Below are 21,976 nucleotides of genomic sequence, written 5' to 3'. Positions count from 1 at the left end.
TCACTTTTCCCTTCCGTTACCCAAAACCTAGATTCTTAGGAATCCATAATGTCTTTGAAATTAAGCCCAGATTCATCAACATGGCATTCAAGATTCTCCCTCACCTGCCCTAGCCTAGCTCTTCCATAGGAATTCTCCACTATTTTCCTTCCTGCTGGCTTTGCTACAAACAAACAATAAAGTAAAAGTCATCAACGGCTCACTAATCCGACAACATCCTCCTTCCTTGGTTCAAATCGGATTCTTTAATACCCAGCTCAAATGCTACCTTCGGATGGAAATCTCACCTTATCCCTCTGTCCTGGAAGTACTGTCTCTCCTCGGCATCTCAATGAGAATCATAATCACTAGCCTTGATTAAGCATCCACTAACTACATGGTGAGCACCAGGCTAAGCATTTCATGTGTATTATCTCATTGCCTCCTCACAGTGAATGGTTAAGGTCAGCTCACTATCACAGTTTACATTTTACAAATGAAGACATTGAGTCTCATTGTGGTTATGGAACACCCACACTTGCACGATTAATTAGGTTTGGTGTCATGTCTAGATAGCTAGGTCTATCTATGTCTTAAACAGTGCCACTATTCCATCACTCTCAGGGCATTTTCAAATTTATAACACGTTACAGGTCTCTGGGGACATATCTGATCATTCCAACCAGACTGTATGTGCTTCTAAGACAGGAAGTGCCGCTAAGTCACCTTTTTATTCCCAGTGCCTCATGTACTACCTTGCACCTAATGGGCTCTCTGTAAGTATCTGTTGAATGAATGATGACATGGAGAGCCCTTTTAGAGCTCTGGTCTTGGAAGACAAGATTTATATAGTATTAGCCTTAACTGGTTTTCATGACTTTCGTTTCATTTACTCTATAGAACTAGGTTTGAGGAGAAATCATTCAATTGTGGTATATCTGAGTCCCCAGTTATGCAGTAGGTTTCAAAGGGTTTGATTGTACTCACACCTTCAGTTTAGGTGGGAACGGGATGCAATTAGCCAGCTGGTGTATGTTCCTTTTTTTCAGGAGCAGAGTGTGTTCTCTTTGACTCTAGACCTGCTTCTCCTTAATAGCCAATGGGTCTCCAGAAACTAAGCTGGACAAGGGAGGGAAAGAATGGAGAAGCAGGATATTTTCCTTACTTAAGTTCTGAGAAACTTTGCCCCTATCGTGAAAACTCACAACTTCCCCTACAATTTTTTCTAGGATCTTCTAGTTCCGGAGTTTGAGAAAAGGGAAAGAAACGAAACAGAAGTAAATAAAAACAATAAGCAAAACCCAAAACAGGACCATTCTAGTCATGGGGTAAGAGGATTATTTCATAATAGACAAATTTTTTATTTTATATCAACCTGAAGGATTAAAACAGAACAAAGGAAGAACACAAAGTGACATTAGTAATTTGTTAAATTCATGAAATCCAAAACTCTCTTCTATCCCTCATCACCAGCTGGGGTATTAATGATACCTTAAACTGATGAAATTCATTTTTTCTGAAAAGCTCAAAACTTTTTGTTTGAGTTGCCTCCTTTCTTTTCCTCCCAAACCGTTGTGAAACATTCTGTTGCTTTGCTGATACATGAAGCGATTGAGATCTGCTGAGACTAGGTTGGTTTCATCCAGGCTGTAGACAAGGACTAAATCCTAATTTCCTCACTTCTCTTTTTCTGGAAAAAAAGAACAAACCAACCACATCTCTCCTGTTATTACCCACATTTCCCCACATTGGTGATTTATCTGTCTTTTTTATACAAAGAAGGGAATTCTTCATCTTCTGCTGAGCTCATTTTTGGTGCTCTGTTTCCACTACTATTTACCAGGTACCTAATATGTGCCTGCCACATTGCACTGGCATTAGAGCAGGGACAAAACAGACAAAATTTGCCATTGCTGTGATGCTTAAGTTCTGGTGGGGCAGATAGACAATAAACGAACAAACAAATGAATAGATAGTGTAAATGAACCATGGTGATAGTTGTTACGATGGACACTAACCCAGGTAAGAAAAGCGCGCCAAGAGGGGGGCGGAGGGGTCAAGAAAAGCCCATTTGAGGAGGTGACACTTGGACAGAGTCCTGGGTAAAGTGAAGGGACAGCCAGGAAGCTATTTGGAAGAACAGGACCCCATGGCAGAATGAGCTCAATGTCCTAGGATCCGCCATCTGGCTGGTGCGAGTGAACAAGCTAGAGGACAGAGGAAAGAGACACAGGTTGGAAAAGTAGGGAGGGGTTGGATCATTTAAGGATTTATAGATCAGGTCAGGAGTTTGGGATATTATTCTGAATTGATGGACGCTCTGAGAAAGCCGAGAGCAGAAGAGTAAAGTGATCAGGTTATCACAGTTGTCCAAGTGAGAGAGATAGTGGCTTGGCCTGGCGTGGTAGCAGTGGAGGCTAGTGAGTTGATTTTTTATGGACTTGATGTCTTAGTTTTAGATTCACAGAAAGCTTGAGCGGTAGATAGGAAGAGTTCCGAGTTACTGCTTGCCCCCCTCCCTGCCGCCCCCACACAGCCTGGAAGAGGAAGACTATGAGCCTCCTCCGCTAGAGTGGTGCGCTTGTGACAACTGACGAACTTACGCGGACACGTCATCGTCACCCAGAGTCCATAGCTGATACTAAGGTTGACTGTTAGGGTTGTAAATTCTGGGGATTTGGACAAATGTATAATGATATGTATATACCATTGAAATATCATACAGAGCAGTGTCATTGCCCTAAAAATCCCCGTGCTCTGCCTACTCCTTCCTTCCTTCCTTTCCCCTGGTCCCTGGCAATTAGTGACTTATTTATTTATTTATTTGTATTATGTTAATCACCATGCAGTACTTCATTAGTTTTTGATGTAGTATTCCATGATTCATTGTTTGCATGTAATTAGTGACTTTTTAAAAGTTACTTTGTTTTCTAAGAGGGGACTTATTATGCTATAGTAGCATGCTAAAGAAATGCTGGCAAGAGAGAGACAGAGAGGAATTACAGGCACAAAGTTTTTGAATAAGAGAATGACCAAAGGATTTGATGTGTGGACAAAAGACCCAGCCTGAGATGCCTGCATAGACAGTGCTTCTATTATAACAGGTGGGAGATAGTGAATACTGGGTCAGAGGTAGGTCTGCTGATACATGTGGTGGTGAGAATTGAGATGAGCCTTCTGATTGGTTAATTTTCTCAGTGAAATGAAAGAAACAAGGTTGTCATCTGAGAAAAGGGGGAAACCAAAGGGTGTTAGAGGAGGTGGCTTATTCAAGGTTTTATTGAGCAACTACTATGGGGCCAGTCACCATTTTGGGACCCAGGGAAATATTAGTGAGCAAAATCACATTGTGCTTTCATGGAATTTACATTTTAGTAGATTTGAGAAGGTGTGAGAGGTGAGAATGGGTATTAGTTTAGCTGTCATGAGGTTTAACCCAAAGCTTCAATGGCTTACAACAAAAAAGTTTAATTCTCCCCCATGCTGCATGTCAGCTGAGGGTCTTCTACCTTTCTGCTATGGCCATGGCTCTGCTCCAGACAGTGAGTAGACTAAAACTCTCCTCAGTCTTGGTCTTCTTCATTTGCAGATCTCAGTCAAAAAATCAGTCCCCCTGGAGGGGTGAGGGGTGAAGAGAATGGGGTGACTGGGTGATGGACATTAAGGAGGGCACATGATGTAATGAGCCCTGGGTATTGCATAAGACAGATGAATTACTGAACTCTACATGTTAATCAATGGAATAAATAAATAATAAATAAACCTATGGGTATTAAACTGAAAAAAAAAAGAGAATATATTCTAAAATAGGGGTGCTTGAGTGGCTTAGTGGGTGAAAGCGTCTGCCTTCAGCTCAGGTCATGATCCCAGGGTCCTGGGATAGAGCCCTGCATCGGACTCTTTGCTCAGCGGGGAGCCTGCTTCCTCCTCTCTCTCTGCCCGCCTCTCTGCCTATTTGTGATCTCTGTCTGTCAAATAAATAAATAAAATCTTTTTTTAAAAAAGGATATGTTCTAAAATATTTTTTTAAAAAACAAAATAAAATCAGGCCCTGTTTGGCATGTGCCAACCTTGTGATGCAAGGAATCAAGCAAGAGAGCTTACAGAAACATGGAATAATTCTTAGAGCTTTTTCAGTGCAGTGGGCATCCCATTCCATTGGCCAAACCAAGTCACATGGTCCAGCATGACACCAGTGGGATGGGACCATAAACTCCTCCCACTGGAGACAACACAACTGGTGAGAAAGAGGGTACATAGAAATATAGAATCCTCTGCCAAGAAGGGGAGTGCTTTCTTCTATTTTCTGTCTAGCCACAACTTTTATCATTTGGATCACTTTACAAATCTATACATTCAGCCTCAGTGTTCCCCTTTAGCTACAGAGTGGTACATTGGGCTGCCTTGAGAGATTTGTCCAGGTCCCGTAAATCTCTCAGATGCAACATTTCCCGAACTGAACTCTCTCTTTCCCCTCAGTCATTCTCTTGGTTTCTCCGTCTCCTTCAAAGATGTTGGATCCTCAGTGTCTCTCTCCTTGACTCTCACCCTGAGCTTCAGAATTTCCTTTCATCATGTAGGCAACCACCCAAAATAGGAATCTCATTATATGATCATCTCTATTACATGTGATCATCTCTATTACATGGAAATAAATCCCCAGATCCTTAGCATAGCGTCCAAGGGCATCTGTAATGGAGCCTCTTTTCTCACCACATTCTTCTTACCAAGTAGCTACACCAACTACCTAGACCCCAAAGATCTTTAAGTGTGTCAGACCACTTCATATCTTCACGGTTTTTTCTTGTATTCTGGGAAAACTCTGCCTGAAAAGTCCCTCCACTCCTTGTCTTTCAAAGTCAGCTCATCTTTCTCCTTTTTGAGGTTTTTATGACTTTCACTCCCAGTAGAGTCAACCATTCTCTTGTGTACCTGTTGTAAACTTGTTGTCATCTACAAACATTTTGCAATTGCTTGTTTCTATGTCTGTCTCCCTGTTTCGGGGGTTTTGGGGGCACCCTGCCTTTCTCTGGCCTCATGTTTTCACTTGGAGGGTCTTCTGCTGGAACATGCAGTCAGCCTCTCTTCCCACTCCTGATTATTCCTATGGAGGAGGACTGACCTTCCTGACTGACATCTGCTGGTCTGTTTCTCAACTCGGTGGAGCTAATCTCCTGGAAGTTCAAAAGCACTAAAGATTCACTCTTGTTCTATTACCATTCCCTGAGCCAGCAATCTTGGAAAGTGGGTCTACTTTGCAACAATCTTGAGAAGCCAAGAATCTTTTTTTTTTCCCACCCCCAGCTTTATTGAGATATAACTGACATACACACTGTGTAAGTTAAAGGCATACAGTGTGTTAATTTGATATGCTTATGTATTGCAAAATGGTTCCCACCACAGGGTTAGAATACCTTCATCATGTCACGTAATTACCTCCCTTTTTTTTTTTTGTGGTGAGAACACTTAAGATCTACTCACGTAGCAACTTTCAAGTATGTAAAACAGAATTATTAACTGTAGTCACCATAGTGTTCATTGGATACCTGAAACTTATTCATCTTAGGACTAGAAATTTGTGCCCTTTGACCAAAAAATCCCCACATCCCCTACCCCCAAGCCCCTGGTTACCACTGCTCTGCTCTCTTCTATGAGTTCAATTTTCTGAGATTCCACATACAAGTGAGATCATTCAGTATTTGTCTTTCTCTTTCTGACTTACTTTCCTTAGCATAATGCCCTCAAGGTCCGTCCATGTTGTTATAAATGTCAGGCTGTGAAGCCAGCCATTTTGGGAAGTCTGATCTGTAGACCCAAACTTCTCCTTGGATGGACTCTTGGGAGTCCAAGGACTGCCAAATCATGTCTAGATTTGGATAAATGTAGAGCCATTCTCCAATCCTTATGTGGTAATAATGCTGACATTCTGATACCTATAAGTCCCCATGCTTTTTTTTTCTCCTTCCTTCCTTCCTTCCTTTTTTTAATTGTGAACCCAGGAGAGAGGGAAAGAAGGTTATTATCAATACATTACCTAAAACTCCCACATCCCTTCTATGCAGAAGTTTCCTTTCTGTCTCATTCACCTTTGAATTCTAAATGCCTCATACAGGTCCAAGCACATAACAGAAGCTTGGTAATATTTATTAAATACATTTTTACTGGAGTATAATTTTAGTGTAGGTAACACTAAAATACATAAGTCTTAAATGTGCAGCCTGATGAATTTCAGCCCACAAACACACCCTTGTAACCACCATCCCAATCAAGTTACAGAACATTTCCATTCCCCTAGAAAGTGTCCTTCTGTTTCTTCCCAATCAATATCTCCTTTCTGTTGGAGATAATCACTTCTCTTAGTTCTTTAACGATACACTAGTTGTGCTTATTCTTTCCCTTCATGTAACTGGTAAGGGGTGTGTGTGTGTGTGTGTGTATATGGCAGGGAGGGGGACTGGCTTCTTTCACTCAGCATAATGTTTTTGAGATTCATTCATGTCATCCCATATGGCACTAGGTTTTTCTCTCTTTGTATTGCTGTGTAGCAGTCCCTTGTATAAGTACACTAAAATGTTTATTCATTCTTCTACTGATGAACATTTGGGTTATTTCCAGCTTTTGGTTATTATGAGTAAATCTCCTGTGAACACTGTTGTACTTTTTTTTTTTTTTTTTTGGTAAACACATACGCTTGGTTCTCCCAGGTATATGCCGGAGTGAAAGCCCGAGTGGTTGGTTGATGCATGTCGACGGTATGAAACTGCCAAACCATTGAATACAGCCCCCAAGAACAGCTTTTTGAGGATACACACACAGTTATCTTGGGTATATGCATGCAAATGGAATCATTAAGTCATGGGGTAGGTGTATGCTACCTTTGTATGAAACTTCCACTTTTCCAAAGCGACTGTTTTATACTCATTCTTGCAACAGACATATAGATTCTCATTGTGGTTGCTCACATGCTCACCAACATGCATTACTGCCTGTCTTTTTCCATTTTATTTATTTACTTATGTTCAAGGTTTTATGTATTTCTTTTAGAGAGGGAGAGAGCACATGAGTCAGGGTACGGGGAGGGACAGAGGAAGAGGATCTTCAAGCAGATTCCCCGCTGAGTGCAGAGCCGGAGCCGAAACCAAGAGTCGGCCATTCACCTGACTGAGTGTCCCAGGCGCCCCTGTCTTTTTTAATTTTAGGTATTCTGCTGGATTTAATTTTCAAGTGGTTAATCATTGACAATAACATACATTCTAATTACTTCATTCTTTCATATGCCATTTTAGTCCTTCACCTATCACTGTGGCTTTCACTTGCATTTTCCTAATGAGACAAGAGTGTTGAGGATATTTTAATATATTTACTGGCTATTTGGATATCCTCTCTTGTCTGGTGTCTAATTGAAGTCTCTTGCCCATTTTTAAAAGTTGGGTGTTTTGTCTTTTTTTAAGAAAATGATTATTGGGGATTCTTTGCATATTCTGCATCCTTTATATAATTCTTCATCAGATATATATATTGCAAATATTTTTCCCAGTCTGTGGCTTTCACTTTCTTAATGGTTGCTGAATAAATTGAAACATGTTTTTAATCAACAAGAAACAGTTAAGAAAACAGTAAAAAATACCATATTGGAAAGAGAAATAAATCTCCTTTTAAAGAAAAGAATTACTCTTTAATTTATCTGTTTTTTTTTAAAGTAATGTTTCTATATCCTGATTTTCTTAGAGTAGACATCACTGGCAGACCAAGTTCATGGTGAGCATGAACTTCACTAGCTATATTAGCAGAATGTGGAGGTTATTGGCATATTCCAGTGGTTTGCAGTCTTGGCTCGTTCTTAGAATTATCTGTGGGAGACTTAATATTATTTTTAACATCAAGGGCCTGCACCTGGACTTTCAGACTCAATCAGCGTGGGATGTGGGCTGGAGCACTAATAGGTTTTATGGAATTTCCAAGTAACTTTCAACTGTAGCCTGTATTGAGAGGTATGGTTTACATGGTTACTAAGATTTGAGATTACAAGTTTGTGGGTTGGTGGGGGCTGGGGGTAGTCGGGGGTGGGAGGCGTGGTGTTGTGCACCTGGGTGGTTCAATCGGTTAAGTGGCTGACTCTTGGTTTCTGCTCAGGTCATGAGCTCAGGGTCCTGGGATCAAACCCTGTGTGGGGCTCCTTGTCCAGTGGGGAGACTGCTTGTGAATTCTCTTTTCCTCTTCCTCTCCCACTGCCCCTCCCCTGCTCATGCATGCTCTCGCTTTCTCCCTCTCTCTCTAAAATACATTTTAAAAAAAGAGTTTAGGAATAGAGAAGGCATATGGTTTCATGTTTCAGAGTAACAGTAGGCATGGACTTCTGCCTTAAGGAAATTCAATTCATTGGTTGTGTATGGCCAGTCAGATGTTCTCTTAAGGATGTGAATATCTTCTCAAAGATAGAGTGTCTTAAGGAATAATTAGTTGCATTTAACAGAAAGCCACTCGAAGTAAGCAGAAAGAGGAGAGAGAGAGAGAACAGACAGTGGGTATTTATGGAAGGATATGGGGTATATCACAGAATCCAAGGAAAGCTGAATTAGGTCTCAAGAATTCATTGGCCAAGGTAGCTTTGGTGGATTTGTGGGGAAGTATAGACTGTCAGTCTAATGGGCCAGCATTAGATGACTACCCATGAGCACTCAGTCTTCTTCTTCTTCTTCTTCTTCTTCTTCTTTTTAAGTCTCTGTAGACAGAGATAGAGAAAGAACACAAGCAGGAGGAGAGGCAGAGGGAGAGGAAGAAGCAGACTCCCTGCTGAGTTGGGAGCCTGACATAGGGCTTGATCCCAAGACCTGGAGATCATGACCTGTGCCGAAGGCAGATGCTTAACCATCTGAGCCACATAGGCGCCCTGAGCCCTCAGTCTTCTTGTCCATCACTTCACATCCTCAAGAGAACATCTGACTGGCCATACACAACCAATGAATTGAATTTCTTTAAGGCAGAAGTCCATGCCTGGTCCAAACAACTATGCCCAAATGGCCATGGCCACATAATATGGTTATGGCTGTAGGGACCCATTCGTGTGCATGTGTGTGTGTGTGCGTGTGCTGGGGGGCACAGTTCTTAAAGACAGTGAGCGTGGGCTGAGTAGACATGCAAAAGAGAATAAGGATAGCCCAGAAATATAAAAGGAACAGTATGGATGAAAAGAATGAAATAATTAGAATATGTGGTGTCATCAACAACTCTTGAGTCTCTGGTGAATTTTTATCACAATTTTACAATCTCAATTTGGCTTCTTTCCGTCTTAAAGCATACTTCTCTAAGACTATATTTCTTGCAGTCAATTATTTTGAGCAAAGAAAACTTAAAACTAACTGAATAAGCATGAAAAAAAAATAGAGGAGAATTCAAACTGCTGCAAAATAATATATTTATACATACATCAAAAACCCACTGTGATGATTTGTTTCCTGTTTTGTATTACTTGTTCCCCTGTTCGTCTATGCACACTTCTTCCTCACTCCAGCCCAACAGTATGAAATGTAAGACCTTCTACTTCTGTTGCGTAAAAGAGGCATTCAGACATGTAGCCTGCTTCTAGGATCTGACACTGTTGCACTGGGAATTTCGAAAGAAGAGAATGGACATTGGGTGCGTCATGTGCATGGAGAGAAAATCAAAGTCTGGAGCCCCTTTCTCAAGTTGCAGGGAATGGGATTAACTTGAGAGCAGTGGTCACTGTTCAGCAAATGCTTATTGATGTAAATAAATTTTGGAATAAATGTTTATCAGAATAATTAACTCCTTGAGCTGATGGAGTAGGATTAGAGGACCAAGAATGAATCTAATAACAGCCATTTTGTTCTGCGGTTCTCCATGTGTGGCTATAGGTCAGGAATGGTGATGAGATTGCCTTCTGGTTGATAATGATGGTAATGACTAGACAGGTGTTGCTTCACACATTTGGTATCTGCCCCATCTCTGGACTCTACCTACACATTTCTAGGTAGACATATATTCTACTTACTTAACCCAGTCGCTATCAAGTATTTTTTGAAAACATGAAAACTTTTTTCTTTCTTTTTAAAACAAATCTATTAAATGTGTAAACCCCATGTTAAAACTGACCAAAGCAGAGGCACTCCGGTTGAAGTGGGTGTGGGGGACCCCAAAGCTCCCGCTGAGTCTTTCCCTAGTACCCCTTCCCCACCCTGGTGGGCCAAGGGCCCAAGATGCGGTCACAGAGCACTGGGCCCTGCAGGACCATTAGGAAATCTAGCATGGCTGGTTCACTCGGTGGAGGATGCAGAAGCAGCTGCAGAAGATCAACTGACAGGTGCTTGGATTAGAAAATAACATTGAAAGAGCATGCGTGATTCAAAGGAGCAGGCTTCTGGGGAGATGAGAAGGACTACTGTAGCATGTCGAGAGGATAGAGATCTGCATGAACATTTACCACTCTGAAAACCGAAGCAGCCCAGAAATACTCAAAAGAAGACTTAAGAAAACCACATTCCCTGACATAGATTGCAGAACACAGAGGTTAGACACATTCTGATAAGGGAATATCTTTTAGAGTTTTCACAACTCAAAAATATGTTCGGGGCACCTGGGTGGCTCAGTGGGTTAAGCCTCTGCCTTCAGCTCAGGTCATGGTCCCAGGGTCCTGGGATCGAGCCCCGCATCGGGCACTCTGCTCAGCGGGGAGCCTGCTTCCCCGTCGCTCTCTGCCTGCCTCTCTGCCTACTTGTGATCTCTCTCTCTGTCAAATAAATAAATAAGATCTTAAAAAAAAAATGTTCAAGGAGATAAATGACATAATTATTGTCTTTTATGTCAGCAATTTGCAAACTTCAGAATTCATCAGAATCACGTGAAGGGCTTGTTACAACACAGACTGATGGACCCCATCTCTAGAACTTCTAGTTCCCTAGGTGTGGACTAGAAGAACCTGAAGACCTTGGACTGGAGAATTTGCACTGGCCTCGGAACTAGACTTAGAGAATCTTAGCTCTACAGTATCCAATAGAGAAGGAAAAAAGTGGGTAATGGTAAAAGTAGCAGGAATTTAGGGTGGGGAGGATAGCCATATTTCTATTTATTTTCTTAGAATTTGTGATAACCATAAAAGGAAACCCGTTTACCTTTAGGAAGGAATGTTGCAGAAGTTCATAAAAAGACAGGCAGGTTTAGGCAGCACAAGACTCGGAGAGGAAAGATGGCCTGAGAAAGTTGGGAAGCTGGAAAACCTAGTTTCTGATGGCATCGTTGCAAATGATGATGCCAGTGAGAGAGGAAATTAAATAACTTAAATGGGATTCTCAAAAACTAGGATTTCAAAAGTGCATGATAGAAAGGTAAAACCATGGTGATTGTAAGATGAGCCACAGGTCCGTTTAATAGTGTAATAGAGCTAAAATCCAAATCGAGCTGAAGTTTGAAAGAAAAGAGAAAGTACAGCCCAAACAGCTTTGCAATGAACAGTTGATAGTACAGAAAATGCAGTGAGCCGAATTATTCTTGTTTTTGTTGTTGTCGTTTTCGCCTTGAACATAGCTTTTTGTATTTTTTGAGAGGAAGCGATTATTAGATAGCACCTAACATCTCTTAATGCAGTAACATTTCCTGGCTTCCAGCAAGAGCTAATAAAGAAAATTTCAAAACAGTATCACAGATCTTTAAGAAGTCATGGCCGTTTCGCTAGCAATATAAGGATGTTGTGAGAGGATTAAAACTACTGTGTCTTATTTCCAAGATTCATACCCTTTACTTCATTTTCCCATCTTAGTGCTGAGTCAGTGCTTTCCAAAACAGCACTTAACCACGGTGATAAGAGTGGGCATACCTGGCCAGTTCCTAGATTTTGTTGAGAGATTTTTATTATCTCATCACTCATTGTAATAGTTTATTATTTTAAATAAGCTTTCTTTACGTATTTAGCTATTTTTTCCCATTTGGTCTCTTTTTGTCCATCGTCAATGAATGTAATTTTTTAAACCTTGCTACCATAAAGTTATCTAATATACAGACTTAGATGGTGGGGTTTTTCATTTGAACACCTCCAGATGCTTAACTGAGAGAAGATGAGCTATGATACCATCTAAACATATGTCTCAAAGGTTTTTAAGGGCTGTTACGTGGAAGAGGAATTAGTCTTACTCTAAAAAGCCCCCGAATGGAATGGGAGCTGTAGAGCAGAAGCTTCAACAATATGGATTTTAGTTGCACATAAGAATTTTTCTAGAAGTCACTACTGTCCAGGATGGACAGTTTCTGGAGACTGACTTTCTGGCTATCAGAAGTATTGGGTAGAAATTGCTATCTTTCCTCCCCACATCACTGTCTTTTCCCCAAGAGAGGGGCATAATTTCCCGATTGGCGAAAAGTCAAGAGTCTAGTAGGCGTTTATGTTCTATATTTCTGTGTGCAACAGGTAACAACATGTCCAGGGTTGCCTTCAACGGTACAAGGCAGGCCTCTCCCTCAGAGGGCTGGGCAGGTGTCCATTTTACACACCCAATCCTCCCCATGTATATCACAAGGCCTACGCCTGGGTCTACCCCCCACTGCCACCTAGCTTTGCCTCTGTAAAGCTAATATTTTGATCCCTGTGTTCCTCTTATATGTGTTCTGGTCATTAATTCCAATGTAGAGGGGGTGGGGACAGGTGGTTCTCCCCATCAACATGCATTTCTCAGACACCTGATGGGTGTCCTACAACTCAATTCTGATACTGCCTACCCAGAGATAGTGTCAGATCCTGCAGGCTAAGTGTTCAGTCCTACAAGAATGCCCCCTCCCTTAGACACTGGCTGCAGGCCCAGGCCTCTCCCTGTTCTTCTGACCAACTGGCTATGGGCTGGAGGTTCTAGCGACCACCTCCAACTCAGGATGCCAATTGCAAGTCTAGGCTGTTACCTACACTTACTGGCTATCGATCACAGGGTCCAAAGACCCCTTTGTTGGGTTTGTTTAATTTGCTAGAGTGGCTTACAGAACCCAGAGAAATATTTTACTATGGATCACTGATTTGTTCTAAAAGGATATACATTTAGAAACAGGCAGATGGAAGAGATGCACAGAGCCAGGTAGGGGGATGCTCTCGGAGCGCGCCGCTGTCCCTGAATCTCCACCTGTTCACAGCCTGGGAGCTCTCTCGACCTGGTCCTTCCAGGTTTTAATGAAAGTTTCATCACATAAGCGTAGTTACTAAATCATTGGTCATTGGTGATTGAATTCAACCTGCAGCCCCTCTCCAGTCTCCAGAGGTCAGACACATTCTGACACATTCAGCTAGTTCCCCTCCCCATGAGGGGACTGAAAGTTCCAACCCTCAAATGGATGGTTGGTTCCCCAGTTACCAGTCTCCAACAGTAGGGGTTTTCCAGCAATCACCTCATTACCATAACAAAATATACAGCTCACTGGAATCACTCAGGAGATTCCAAGGGTTTTAGGAGCTCTATGCCAGGAACAGAGATGAAGGCCAAATACCTTTTTCTTATCCTAAGTCACAAAGTCACACTCCTTTTATTTCCCAACAGGTTCAGAACTCAGAGGGAAGAGAGAGTAAATTAATTAGCACCGTGAAGTCCCAACATTGTGAGTACAATAGAAAAGATTTAAACCTTGAATATGGTGATGGAACCTACAGTTAATTTCAGCCCTATGGTTGTATGACTCGGTAAGGACTGTTCAATCTCATCCCCTTCTCTCACGCAAGAAAGCCCAGGGGTGTGCAGGAGTCACTGTCTGGCCTTTCCCAGGAGAATGACCCAAATCAGCTTTAAAAAACACGTTTCAGATTTGCCTTTTTTCCCTCTAAGATGATATTCAGGTCCAGCAAACAAAATGTCTCTTCTTAGAGCAGGAAAGACCAACCATTGCAGAAGAGAGAAACCTGTGGATGGACTGAATTAAATTCTGTTTTTCAAGTTTTCTTTGTAATAGAATCTATGTTTTTACTACAGGAAGAAGTCTCAGATATGAAAGAAATGAAAGGAAGGGAGGAAGGATACCCATGAAAAAAAAAACACAAAAAATTCACTAGTACTTCTTGTTCTGTTTCTCTGAAGGTCACAATTACAGATATTTTGATAAAGACATCCTCTTTAATGCTTGTGGTCTTTTCACATTAGGGGGAAGAGACAGTTGGCACTGTTGAGTCAGAGCTGTCACCTTACCTTGAAGTATAGCAGAAGGTAGGATGTTGGGGAAACAGAAGAAAAGGGTTTTCATTTTCCCCAAGGCCAACATCACCGTTTTTTTTTTCTTTTTCTTTTTTTTTAATCACTTTTCTAACCACACCTGTATGTGTCCTCCATACTTTGCATCTTGATTTTCATGCTTGCTGTTAGGAAACAATCCTCTGGTTTAAAAATGTGTGTTTTAAAATATGAGAGTATACTGTGGGGAAATCATTATTGGAGTTATTAGACTAGAAAAAGAACTTGATATGCATCCGGCATTCAAGTAGGATCATAAATAAACCACTGAAAATAATAATCTGTCATTGGGTTTGTAGTTAAATATATAAGAAATGATAAGAGATAATTTCTTGAAATCTTTATTGCAAAAGACATGTTTATATAAGATACTAAACAGTATGTGTATGGCTAGTACACAAATCCCTAGAGCTTGGAAATAAATTACCTTTGGAAATGAAAATTCACAAGGGACTTCAAGCCCACATAGAAGTCAAACTGACACTGATTGCCATGAATCTTTGGGAGAATCGGGCAACACATGTCTAGCGAGGATAATGTACGTAAGAAGTGAGCAGAGCTCCCTTGAATGTAATTTAAAAAAATTAAGTCTGATAAATTTTTGGTTGCCTGTTGAAGAATGTTCTAACAGGAGGAAGATTGTCTCCAGGATTTCCTAAAGGGAGCCCACAGAACAAGACTTGCTTATCCAAGGAGAGAGTCCTCCATCTGGCCGACCTGCACGCTTTTTTTGTGGGTGAAGATGGCTACAGGTGATACTATAGGAATCACCTTGAGGTAACTTGGCCACTGGTCGGCCTTGACTTTCTCCTGCTAGGTTCCAAATGTCTCTCTTTTAGATGCCTCTCTCATTATCTGTCCCTTTAAAGGAGATGAGAACTAGGTCCTCAGAAGTAGAAGAGGTCATGAGGGCATCTAGGTCATGATCTGAAACGGTGGTGTCCTGACACACTGGTAGGTCTTTATCCATGTTAAGGAAGGTACCAAATAAAGAGTACAAAGATCCCAGCACTCACCAGTTCCCTAAATTAGACTAAAGCTATCCTTAGAACTTCCCTTTGACGGACCTGTATGTGGCTATTCTTCTGACAGAAAAGTAAGTGAAAGTTCAGCTAGTTCCCATTTCTGGAAGTCTGTCTGGGGTGTATTTCGGTGTATTGCGTGTGTGTTGTGATAGATGCACCTGTAGCCATGAGATGTACCTGGGCTTCCTCCATCCCATAGTCCCCTTTGTGTACCTCATACCCACCTGCAAGTCCCCTCTCTGTATTCAGCTGAGAGCTGAATCATATACACAGTGCAAGTAAGTGACTACTCACGATGATGACATCCTGGATAGTTGGAATGTGTGCACGTTGTCTTAAAATGGTGATAGCAGTAGGGACCATTTTAATAGTGTCAGAAGCAATTTAAAGACTCACAGCCTGCCCACCGGGAGCACTGAAAAGTAGAGTACTCAGCTCTCTTCTCTTACTTCCTAAATATTTCCACCACCTCTGTCTTTGAAGTTTTAAACATTAGATCAAAAGGCTTCCAACTCTATATTGTCTATAAGAAGCCAACTTTAAATGCGAGGACACGTACAGACGAGCAGTACACGGATGGAGAAGAGTACACCGTGCTAACGTTAACTGAAAGAAACCAGGAGTAGCTGTCTTAATTTCAGACGGAGTGGACTCCAAAGCAAGGAAAGTTATTAGGACAAAGAAGAAATGATGAAGAGGTCAGTTCTCCAAGAAGATGATGTAACGATTCTTAACATGCATGCCCCAATAGTAGCATCAAAACTATGTGAGCCAAAAACTAAGAACTGTGAGGTTTATAAATGAAACCACTCTCACAGTTACAGACCTCAACACCCCTCTCTCAGAAGTGGACAGATTTGGCAGGCAGAAAACCAGCAAGGACCTGGCTGAACTTAACGACACCTTCGGTCAGTTGGGTGTACTGAATGTGTAGACCATTTCATTCAACGAGGGCAAAATACACATTTTTCTCAAGCTCACATGAAGTATTCACCAAGATAGATCCTGTTATAGGCCATAAAACACATCTTTACAAATTAAAAAAAAAATAGAAGTCATACAACGCTGATCTTACACCATAATGGAATCAAGCTAGAAATCAGTAACAGAAAGATAACTGGAAATCCGCCCCCCCCCAAAATATGTGAAGATTAAGCCACACACTTCTAAATAGCACAGAGTTGAAAGGAGAAATTTCGAAAATACTCTGAACCAAGTAAAAATGGAAACACAACCTATCAAAATTTGTGGGATGCAAAGAAAACAGTGCTTTGAGAGAAGTTTACAATACTGAGTGAATATATTAGAGAAGAAGAAAGATCTAAAATCGGCCATGTAAGTTTCTGCCTTAGGAATGTCAATAAAGAAGAGCAACTTAAGGCTAACATAAGCAGAAGGGAAAATTGGTAAGAATTAGAGCAGATGCCAATGAAGTTTGAAACAGGAAATCAGTGAACGCAAAAGCTGGTTCTTTGAAAAGATCAATAAAATCAATAAGCTTCTAGCCAGGCTAAGAAAAAAAAGAGAGCAGACAAAAAATTCAATATCAGAAATGAAAGGGGACATCACTACCAACATGAACAGTATGAGAATAAAGGAATACTAACAATAACTCTATGCCCACAAATTCTATGCCCACTTCCTTGAAAGACATAACCTGCCAAGACTCACACTTGCAAAGGTATATTTACTTTACATACAAACCAGCAATCACACTTGTTGGTATTGACACAAAAGTGTTGAACAGCTATGTGCACACAAAAACCCGCACAAAAAAATATTTTACAGCAGCTTGATTTATAATCGCCAAAACTTAGAAGCAACCAAAATGCCCACCAGTAGGTGGTCCATCCAGATAATGGAATATTATTCAGCACTAAAAAGAAATGAGCTAACAAGCCATGAAAAGACGTGGAAGAACCTTTAAAAGCATATTACTAAATGAAAGAGGCCAACCTGAGAAAGCTCATACTGTATGGCTCCAGCTATATGACATTCTGGAAAAGGCAAAACATGGAGACAGTAGAAACATCAGTGGTTTCCCGGGGTTGGGGTGGGGAAGAGGATGAGATGGGCAGAGCACAGAAGACCTCTAGGACAGTGAAACTGCTCTGTATGATACAGTAATGGTAGCTACGTGTCCTTATTCATTTGTCCGAATCTATAGAATGCTCCAGAATATTTTTAGGGTTTATCTCCCACTCTCTGTGGCTCACGTGTCTTACGAGGTCTCCCCGCAGGCCTGCCATTTCTTGCTTATCTGGCCTGATCAGCAAAATTTGTTGGCTAACTGACCATCACCATCACCATCACTATCATCTAACTGACCATCATCATCATCACCAGCATCATCATTATCATCATCATAGGCATGGGATGTTCTGCAGAATGTCTCAGCCACTCAGATCTCTTCATGAATTATAATAGATAGCAGGAGAGTTAACACAGCCCTGGGGCAAAACAGTAAATGTGGATCATTGTCTCTTATAACTAGTCCCGATTGAACTGGAAGCAACTCATTGGCCACTTGCTATGCCCCTGAGGCCACCTTAATCTGCTCTGGCAAAAATACTGCATTTATTACGGCAGCTGCAACTGGGGCTTCTATGTGGTTGACGTAACGGAAGTCTACTATCATACATATCAGGATCTGCATGATGTTTTCCAAGGTCAGACTAGTGAATTTAAAAGAAATACAATGTGCACACCCACCCTGCATCATTTACTTCAGGGGTCCACAAATTTTGGCCCATGGGCCAGATCTGACCTACTGCCTGTTTCATACAGCCAGCGAGCTAAAGATGGTTTTTACATTTTTAAATGGCTGGGACAAAATCAAAAGAATATTTTATGACACATGGAAATTATATGAAACTCACATTTCAGTGTCTATAAGTAAAGTTTTATTCGAACTCAGAAATGTTATTTCATTGACATATTTTCCATAGCTGCTTTTTGCTGTTACAGCAAAGACAAGTGTTGTGCTAGATAGAGACCAAATGGTCTGCCAAACCTAAAATATTTACCAACTCCTGCTTTCGATCCTTAAGCGTGGCATTTATCTTTGCTGTCCTTCCCATTCCCTGGGCTGTGGTATTGTTTTCTACCTCGATCCGGGAGGAGAGAGCTTCACAAACTTTTTCCACCTTTCCCACAATAATAGCCTTCACGCACGGGCCAAGGAGCCAAGATGGGGACTATGCCAGTTCCCAAGTACATCAATTTCAACTGCCCATTCAACTGGGAAAATGGGTCGCTGGGTGGGTCCATGAAGGTGGACTTTGGTCCGGACTCCATTTATTATCTGTTCTCTTATACCCCAACTTGCACGAGGGGGCAGGGTAACTCTTCAGGTCTCCAGGTGTCCATGTCAACAATAATGCTCAAATTGTTTTGGTATTTCTCTTTCCCCAGTGCAGATGCCTAAGTAAAGGGCCACAGGTCCCTTGGGTAAAGGAGTGGGGAATTATTATTATGTGTACTTGCAGAGGTGTTGCCTTTTTCCTGGGGAATGAGCCTCCTCATCTGTTGATGGGTCCTGGGTGTGATAACTGGCTCAGGTCTGGAAATTGGGCAAGGAATGATGAATTTTTATGAGGATGACCTCCCTCAGCCACCTGGTCAATCATCCTTCATTTCTTTCTTTCTTTCTTTCTTTTTTTTTTTTTAGTAAAGTTAATTCTTTTTTTTTTTTAATTTAATTTCTTTTCAGTGTACCAGAATTCATCGTTTATGCACCACACCCAGTGCTCCATGCAGTGCGTGCCCTCCCTAATACCCACCACCTGGCTCCCCCAACCTCCCACCCCTGCCCTTTCAGAACCCTCAGGTTGTTTTTCAGAGTCCCTAGTCTCTCATGGTTCATCTCCCCTTCCAATTTCCCTCAACTCCCTTCTCCTCTCCATCATTTCTTCTGATGTTTACAAACTGAATAGTACCCTTGCTGGCTGCCCAGCTGGGCTTTTTCATAGCAATGGGGGGCTCTGTAACAGAAGGCAGGTGCCAGCCCTTACTCACCAGAAGGCAAGGGGAAAGGGAGTTTGGGATGAGGAAGCACAATGGTCACAATAAGGAGCCGGGTGGATGGACACGCAGCCATGCAAGGCTGACCTGAAGACTCATGGAGATGGTTCCTGGAATATGACATCCCTAGGGGAAAAAGCCCCGGCAGGATTATGCTGCTTCTCAACCCTAGGTAGAGAGTAATGGCTGGGGGATGGGGGGAGGGGGCATAGGGAAATGATTCTGTGCGGTGGAGAAAAGGTGTTTGTATTGTCTTAAAACAAGGGGAAATGCTAGCTGGGCAGAGTTTTCAGTGTTCTCCTCCCTTTTACTGACTCAGGAGAGCCCCTTTGTAAGTTACTAGGGAATTTCTCTGGCTTTCAGTTCCCTATTAAATGCCCACAGGCTTTTATTTGTTCTTTGTAAAAAATCAGTGGAACCTAAGAATAGCCATTTGTTATGGTCTGGATGTTTATCTGCCATACCCCCAAATTCATATGTTGGAATCCTCACCCCAAAGGGGATGTTATTAGGAGGTGGAGCCTTTGGGAGGTGACTGGGTCATGAGGGAGGGCACATGAATGGGGTTAGTGTTTGTATAAAGAAGACCCCAGAGAGCTCCCCTGCCCCTTCTGTCATGTGAGAACCCAGCGAGAAGATGGCCGTCAATGAACCAGGAAGTGGGTTCTCATCAGACCCCGATGCTGCCAGCACCTTGATCTTGGACTTACCAACCTCCAGAACTGTGAGAAATCAATTCCTATTCTTTATAAGGCATGCAGCCAATGGCATTTTGTGCTAGTAGCTCAAATGGACTTAGACACCATCTCATTGTCCTTACAGCTCTTACTTCCTTGAACTTCTCAAACACTGGCCGCCTCATGGCCAGTGAGGCCATTCACCCAGACAGCACTCTGAACTTACAGCTCTGCTCAAGTCTGTTTAGGTTTGCTGACTTTTCTCAGCCTTGCCGTGTTTTCAGCTGGCTCTGTTATCAGATGTCCCCTTTCCACTGAAACCCTTGCACTAATTTCCTGAGCACAAGCAGCCTAGGTTTTACTTCTTGTTCCTGCATCCTATCTTCCCTGGTATCTCTGCTTTGAGTTTCTATTTACAGAGGCCAAAACTTCATTACATTTTAAAAATTCATGGCAATATGTTTGGTCCCAGGACTTATCCGTGACGGCGCAATATTTTTCCCAGATAATTTTATTTTCTTCCCTTTTTTCTTGGTATGACTTGGTATGGATCTGCGTTGGAAACATTTTCCATTTTTTGTCAAAATTTCCGTGAGTCAAGTCCTTTTTAAACAAGACCTTTGCAGGAGGCTTGGGTAGGGAATATCCTGGGGTCGTGGTCTGAAGTAGCAGAACTTCTTAGGCACGGGGAGTGTGTGTTGGCATCTGTTCTTTTCTTTTAACCTGTATTTCTCTCCGTCAGCGGCTGTAAGGGTACTCACAGTTGCGGTTTCTTCCCTCCATCCTGCCTTAGTTACAGACAGCTTCCTGCAAAAGTGCTTTCTCGGCCACCCCACTTCCTCTGTTGCTCCTGTGTTTCATTTCTACTGGTTCGAAAAAGGAATATTGGTGTTGCTCATAGGGGTAAGCCGCTTACTCTGGAGACCTGTGTTCTTTTGGGATCTGGGGTGGTGGGCTGCCAGGAGCTGTTTTTCCTTGCCTGTATTTAGCAATCCTTCCCCAGAGTCCAGAGTCCGAAATGCCTTCTTCGTAAAGATGGAATTTGCCGTTCTATTTCTGACCCAGCTGAGGCTTTAGGTAGACACCTGAGAAGATAAGAGAGCAGCACCAACTGTGCCTTTCCCTTTTAAAACTGGAGAGCTTGTTCAGCCTCGGCTTTGATATTCAGTGTTAGATAAAGTTCCTAGTTTCTGAACCACAATACTGATCTTGGATGAATTTCTAAGAAACTGGGCTCAGAAATTCCAAGATGGAACTCAGTAAAATCTAAGGAGGCATCCAAGAATTGTAAGTCCTCCTTCAGTGTTAGAAATAAAACATGACCTCAGACTTAAAAACCTTTTTCGCTATAGGGGCACAGTATGTTGCAGTGAGATTGGTCTCTGTGCATCTTTGATGAGTGGTGTAAGGCATAGAGTTGAAGAGAACAGGTTTTGGAGTCAGGGAGCTCTAGGTTCCTATATTTAGAACCTGGGGCAGATAATTTCTCTTGGCCGCCATTTCTTCATCCATAAATGGGGCTGATGATAGCTACTTCCCAGGGCTCTTATGATGAATAAATTAAGATAATACATGCAAATCACTCTGCTCAGAACCAGCTACATAGGAAGTGCTGGATACGTGGCGTCCCTTATCCCTGCCAGAGCGGGAAGAATGGAGCGATCCAGTGGAACGTGGAGACGAAACTGTAGAGTAATATAAACTGTAGAGCACAGGGGGCATATCTGTCCTGCTCTTTGTTAAATTGCCTTCTGGTCAGGAGGCAGCTTAATCTAATAAAAAGTGTGCTAACCTTCAACAGAGTCCTACAGACCTGGGCCCTCACCACAGTCCAGCCAGTTACTAACTGTAACTTCAGCACATGACTTGGCCTCTTGGAGAGGTTCATAGCAACACCTGTCTCCAGGGGTATTTCAAGATCACAAAGAGACAATTTACGTTAAAATTCCCAGAATAGGCGAGCACTGGCTCTCTATGGTTCTACGGATGTCTTACCTCCATGCTGGGCCGTCATCACTCCTCTCTGCAGTGCTTTTCTCCACAAAGGAGGAGCATAACTTAA

The 21,976-nt window shown here is 42.0% G+C and overlaps 1 protein-coding gene across 1 annotated transcript in view; it reads left to right on the top strand.

Annotated features, from left to right (window-relative positions):
- Positions 1-21,976, top strand: part of RBM17 (RNA binding motif protein 17) — a 144,027-nt gene that overhangs the window by 87,076 nt on the left and 34,975 nt on the right. The window contains exons 5-6 of the mRNA XM_080810529.1: positions 13,509-14,165; positions 14,808-14,966. The gene's annotated coding sequence lies outside the window, so the exon portion shown is untranslated. The remainder of the gene's footprint in view (positions 1-13,508; positions 14,166-14,807; positions 14,967-21,976) is intronic.

Source organism: Martes martes (genome assembly GCF_963455335.1).
Source record: "Martes martes genome assembly, chromosome: 8".
Classification (NCBI taxonomy): Eukaryota; Metazoa; Chordata; class Mammalia; order Carnivora; family Mustelidae; genus Martes; species Martes martes.
Note: the sequence above shows the minus strand (reverse complement) of the source record. Positions and strands in the feature narration are given on the sequence as shown.